Source organism: Phaethon lepturus, unplaced genomic scaffold, assembly GCF_000687285.1.
Source record: "Phaethon lepturus isolate BGI_N335 unplaced genomic scaffold, ASM68728v1 scaffold5906, whole genome shotgun sequence".
In the NCBI taxonomy this organism is placed as follows: domain Eukaryota; kingdom Metazoa; phylum Chordata; class Aves; order Phaethontiformes; family Phaethontidae; genus Phaethon; species Phaethon lepturus.
In genome coordinates, this window is record NW_010548218.1 from 57,682 (window position 1) to 64,547 (window position 6,866).

At 39.4% G+C, this 6,866-nt stretch overlaps 1 pseudogene; it reads right to left on the reverse strand.

Annotated features, from left to right (window-relative positions):
* Positions 1–5,220: 5,220 nt before the first annotated feature.
* LOC104622959 lies at positions 5,221–6,549 on the reverse strand (annotated as a pseudogene).
* Between the last annotated feature and the right edge of the window lie 317 nt (positions 6,550–6,866).

The following is a 6,866-nucleotide window of genomic DNA, read 5'->3' on the forward strand; positions in this document are numbered from 1 at the left end:
TAAATTAGAAGTACAGAGCTTACAGTCATACTATTTACAGAAACAGATACCTAAAAGGATGCAGAATTTAGCTGGGAGACGAGGGCGGAAAGCTGCATATTATCATACTGTGTTCCTATTGAAGTCAATAATTATTTTACTATTAAACCAGTGAAGATTATAAGCAATGCTGACTGATCTCAAAATTCTTGTTTCAGTTTTATTTTCAGAAGTTATACAGATTGTAGAAAGAAAATAAATTAGTCTAATATGCATATGCAAATATAGTTGCTCTAAAATCTTAGAACAGAGACACTACCAGCAACACCAAGTTACAAATTTAGTTATCTCTCTACTGATTTTAAGCCAAAATGTACTAAAATTGAGACAAGCAGCATAACAGAATTTTAGTAAAGTTAATTAATTTCATGTGGTTAGAGGTCCTTACACAAAGATATTTTTACAGAAAGTTTATGAATTTTCACAGAATATACAATTTGTCGTAATATTTGCCCTTTGAGACCAACAAAAGTACTTCTGCACATGAGAGTGTCAGCATGCACCATTTTAAGAAAGAATATTCAAACTTCATGTAAATACTGCAGCTGTGTAGCTTTATTGTCAATCTTAAAACAATGCGAAGGGTGAAGATACATAAATATTTTTTCATAAATATATAATATTTCACAGAACTTTCTAAAATATAAATTATGAGCCTGGCAAGGTTCAAATGGAAGATACACATGTATTAGTGTATTTAATTTTTGTGAATTCATCAGAATGAGTTCAAAACTCAGAAAAAATGTGGCAAACCACAGTATTCTATGATATTATTGGCTAAATATTTCCTCTGTATTTGTTTGTTATACTCTCATTTTTCTTAAACATCTAGTGTGATTTCTTTTTCTCTGTATCTGTGTTTTGCAATAAAAATATTTTACCTTTCATATAACAAACAAATTCACTGGCAGTATCAGAGAGCTACAATAGAATCAACTGTGAAAGAAACGTAGAGATTCTGTATACACAAAAAAGTCCTTTTGATTCTAATCGATATAATTTTTGGAAAGAGAATATTTACCAAGAGTAATGCAAGAATTCAAATTTTTACAGTTACTGGAAGTGAAAAAAGTCTTGGCTTTTCATTGTATTTGTCAGGTGTGGCAACTGAGTGACGCTCTCATGAAATATTAATATATTACAGTACCTAAACATGCCTGCCCTTGAAAGCAAACAAACAAATGAAAAAACACTCCAAAACCATCAAAAAATCCCCTTGTACTTGGCTATGCAGTATGAAAAGTAGAATTAATTGAACTCATTAATTGAATTAGTTACTCAGTCTCACCCTCCTCTCAGACAGTTGATGGAATTTTAACCGGATGTTTCTGCGAGCACTTTCGACCTTGGTAGGAGAAGGAAGTCATTTGACCAAGGCTTTGTGAAGTTATCTTAAGTATCCTCAATGAGTGTGCTATGTTATTTGCTCCAGGATAATTCAGAACCTAAATTTTAGACAATTACTGACTATTTAGTAAGTAATAACAAAATAAGTGACATGAAAATGTGCAGTATTAATCTTTGCAAAGTACTTTGAGAAAATTATTATGAAAGGGTCTATGGAAATAGAAGTACTAATTGATCTTAATGGATTCTCATAGAACAGAGAGGCAGCATGTACTAGAATTCAAGAACTTACCTGCTGTTTTGAAGTCTGTGTTGTACTGGAGTGGATGGATAAGCCTTTAGTGGAAAATGAGTTAAATATCATTTCTTGATTAACTATCAAGTGAAAGTATGATTTTTTCCAGAGGAATGTCTTCAGTGACAAAGCCACAGTCTTTCTGATCTTCATAGAAATTATTGTCAGAGTACAGCAGGCTCACCTATACAGCCAATTTATGATTGTCACAGAAAAACCATAGTTACTGAAGGGATACAATGAAATAATTTTATGTTTGGGGGGACACATGTCCAATAAACAGGATAAAAAATGTTACACTGAAATACTTTTCTGAAGTGTTTATAACATTTGCTAATACATATTTTCTCAAACTATGTGCCCCTCTCCTTGCCTGATTGCATTATACACAGGCTTTTCAATCTTCTATATCCTGCTACAGTACTCCAAATGGTCATTTCACATGCTTTATCCAAATTTTTTTCCACATATTCAAAACATGCTTTAAAAAACAGAAGTGGCAAAAATTCAGCAATCAGTCTCACAAGAGAGCAGAAAAGTATGAGCACCTTTCCCACTTGTAGTTACTTAGAGGCTGCTGCACCCTTTAATATTCTCAGACCATAGATATAAGAATGTAGGCCTAGCTTTAAATAGCAGGAAATCTAAAAACACTTAAGTTACCTTCGATAATACAATTTAGCTTTAGAAAAGCTGTTTTCTAAAGACAGACAAATTTATTGTCTGAAGGTGGGATGTTGGCCTGTGGACTCAAGAGATTTATTCTATACTGGTTTACATTTATTTGTATTTGGAAGGTAGTATAGTCCTTTTTTTTTCCCTAGATGCAACACAGCTTCTTTGAGAAAAATTTGGGTTGGGTTTTTTTTTGTATGGAGCACATTGCTAAAGGACATGTCATTCTTAAGACATAAAGGTCTCCATGCTACAATAGATAAAACAGGCAAATACCAAATTATTCAAGCTAGCATTCTGTAGCATGAAAAATAGGATTCTTCTGGATTTTATTTTGGAATAAAACTTTAAATTATTAGGTTGAAGCCACTGAGAAAGTAAAATGAAGTATTTCCTCCCTTCTTGAAACTTCCTTATTTCTTTAATATTTAGTGAAGCATAAAAATTGGCTATGCAGCTGTGAATTTACCCTTACCTGAGTTTCAAAGGTAAAGCCAAGATCTGAATTTAGCATAAGATGACAACATATACAACTGTACAGAGAATTGTTTGTTGTCCTCTGATCCTCCCATAATGGAGTAGATAATGAGCATTCTATTAATATTCTGAAGTAGTTTGTAATTAGGAGACTCTTTCAGACTGCACCTGGGAACTTGACTTAGTCATAAAACTGTGGAATTTAAAGCCAAGATATGAAGAAACAATTTGTCACTAAAGGATTTAGCCATGAGATCACAGGTCTCAAACTTATTTGACAACAGGTATATTATTCAAGAGTGTAAGGATCTGCACAAGTCTGCCTTGGACCACCACACCACCCCATGACTCAAACATTGCTTTGTGAAACATCAACGGAGGATTCCTCTACAGTGGTGAGACGAGTATAGCGAATAGAAGGATGAGAAAGCGAAGATAGAGAAGTAAGCAGTCTGTTAAGTGTACATTTAACAATGCCAATCCCAAACATAAGAAATAAAAATCCAACTAATAACATTATTCCAATGCGCATGAGCCAAGCCCCCCACCCAGTCAAACCTAGAGAGCAAAGGAGAGTCATCCACCATTCACTTCCCAGCCAGTCGACTGGTTGTAGGTCTTGAAATAATTCTCCGGTCTGATCCGCAACTCCTTTCATTTTAGCTTGTGTTTCTTTGATAGTCGTGCTAGCGTTGTGGATAGTAATACAGCACTCCAATACTGAGAAGTTTAACATTCCACAAACCCTGTTTTCTTTCAGTAACAACATGTCCAATGCTAAACAGTTTTGCAGTGCCATCTTGCTCACTTGTTGTAATTGGACATTAATTTCTTTCAAGGCATTCCCAGTCCAGTTAGATAGAGCGTGGACCTGCCATGTTAGGTTTAAAAGGGCTACCCTGTTTTCGACTACTAGAGTTGAAGGGGCAAAAAGAGCTTGTAACGTTAGCCCCCATTTTTGGCTGGTAGTAAAGTAATCAAGGTAATATACTCCAAGTTGAGTGGCATGCGCTGCTGGTAAGTCTCTTTTATACCTTCTGTTGGTGGTCCAATTAAACATTTTATTTGGACAGAGATATGGCAATACAACACTGCATTTTAGTCCTGCACAGTCCACCAGATTCAAAGTGGACCTGAATTTCCCATCTGAGCATCCCCATGGCAATCCCAGGGGTGCAGGATAACTAGCAGTTCTACAGTTCCAGGCACCTGTATCATTGAGGAAAAACACTTGGGGATTAGATTCAATAGGTATTGCTTTAATTAGGTAATGAGTCAGGGATTCCACAAACTCCCTGAAGGGCTGAGATCCTTACTAGTAACATTACATCGTGTATCATTATTTTTCCACCCCATAGAAGGATATCCCCAACAGATACACGTATCTCTGATCAAGGTTCGTAAACCATACAGGAATCAAGTTTCAACAGGGTTTCCCAGACCATCATTACAAGTGCTTATCCTGTTACAGTGGAACTTTACATGAGCTCTAGGCCTTGTTGCAGAACCAGACCCAAGGTGTTCTAAAATGGCATTGCATAACCAGGAATCATGTGACCAGGACCATATTACATTTGATTTTTCTAAAGGAACAGGGTTGCTAGTATATGGGAGGTCAACACACCACTCTACAGTCACATTTAAATCATACTCAGCTTCATAGTAGTTTGGAAGTGTTAAGGGATCAAATGGGTAATATTCACACCAACTTTCCTCAGTACCATTGAGGAATTCAAGCAGAGAGCCTGGAACGCAAGGATAAGTAAAATTAAAGGGTGGCCACTCAACCTGGCATGTTCGATTAAGCAAATCAGTATAAGGTGAATGCATAGGAATAACAATTCCCCTTTCTTTAAAGTCTGATAAGAGGGTGGTGACTCTCTCATTGGCACCTAATGGCAGAGGATAAGGTTTTACATTTGTTGCCTTGGAAGGGGGTAATCGAGGAGAAGTTTGCAACAGACAAATATGAGGAGAAGTGCCAAACATCCAGGTCTTCCCCTTATTGTCCATCCAGGACCTACCCTTCACTACATCTGGTCCCGTTAAATTCATAGGGAAAGGGCCTAGAACCATCATGGTTTCAATCAACCCTTCTTCTCTGGGCAATCAGCACTTCACCTTGGCTGTTATTAGTGGCTGTATATATCCAAAAGCATCGGCTGCAAACAGACTTTTGCGAGAGGGTGTCACCCCACATTGCTCCGTCTTCCAATTTAAGCATGGGTATTTGTGCTCCAGTATCGACTAAAAATGTAATGGGGACAGATTTGGGACCCACAGAGCACATGATTAACAGATGTCCCTATGAATTTTCAGTGAGCATACACCCACCCTCCACCCCCCAGCTCACTTATAGGGGATGAGGGAAGCTGTTTCCCACCTCCTCATTTCCTGGTGCCTCCAACAATAGTGCAGCAGGAAGGGTTTGCTTTATATCCCGCTCCACTCTTCCAATTTGTGATCAATACTTCCAACACATCTGTAGGCTGTTTATCCATCAAAGCCTTCAGTATCCCCTTTTGCAACCCCTCAATCCACAGGCTAGTCCTTTTCTTACAATGTTCCTCACTCATTGTGGTGCATCCTCCCCTCACATCTGGGGAGGCTTTCTTTCCCAGTGAGGGAAACCTTTGGGGGAGCTTCCCTTCTGTGCGCCCAAGTCCTTTCAGTTCTGATTGTGAGCCCAAGGCAGTAACAGGGCCATACTTACGCTCCTAATCAATCAATTCCTGTGCAACCTCTCCCCAACATGTAGACCTTCCTGTCCGGATGATTCCTGCCAGGTGTGAATACTTCCCCCAAGGCTGCAGTAGCTCTTTCCCCAGGGGACAGAGATTTGATCTGTCCCTGAAGTTGAATATCCATTGTTTTTAGGGAGTCCTCAAATCAGGGGGGACATTCGTTCTGGGTCAACCGGCATCATCATGGGTGATCCCTGATTTGGCTTAAGCTCCCGATCATACATCATCTGCAGGCAAGCTGCCTGTTGCACACTTTCCACCAGATGATCGGTGGTCCCAGGTATAGCTAGTGGGTTGCCTCTTTCTAATGGATTCAGGCCTCCAACCCAATACACTGCTTTTTGTGTGACCAGGGCACCCGTTTATTACCAGTAGTCAAAAATACTCCGGATCCCCAACAGCCTTCTGCTTCCTTCTAGTTAACAGTATCTGATCCCCCACAGAAAGCAAGGCCCTCCAAACATATTTTGTTTCCCATTCCTTAGAAGTGCAACCAAAGTCTTTTTTTTATGTGGCTAGTTCAGTAGCCGTAAAGGGGACCTTATTCACACTAATCTGGGGGAGTCATCCTCATCCCCACTGTAAGTGTATTCAGTTTTAATTAACAGGCTCAAGGGAACTTCCAATCTACCCAATCACGCCCTTAGTTCAGTTAACTCTGGGGATAAAGCGGCTGGGGCTTAGTTCTGTTGCACTCCACCACATGGCAAATGCAGGCAGTCAGCATCTTTATCAGCAAGGAGCCACGCACTAAGGGCTTCCTGCAGAAGACTGGCTTAGGAGCGCTCCTCAGGCAATTGTTCCCGCAAAGCCTTAACTAGGTCTTGTAAACGACTAAGTAATTCGCATTTCAATAGTACGCTGTTGCTCCCTTTGTTCTACAGCTGCCACTAAGGCAGCTGCCATCACCATGCACAGAAAAGATTTACCTTTACCTGCTCGAACTTTTGCCTCAGCCTGCAAGGCGGCCATTCGGTCCACTACACTTTGTAAATTGCATCAGTTCTTATATGCCCACTCTAAACTTGGTGGAGAGGGCTTAGACTTCTGTTCTTCCAAAAAGGTTATTAACACACCAGTATCAGTGGCAGCAGTTTCTGTTCCGGCCATTTCCCCTCAACAAAGCAAGTTAGTTTTAAATTCCTTTTAACCTAGGGAGTGGTCTTCCCAAGAGATACCTTGCTTAGTTACTGACACCCACTCCCTCTCTCGGGAGGCACCTTCCATGATTACTTATCTTTTAAAGGAAAATGGCATATTCCAAACACCAACACTCTCATCTCAGGGTG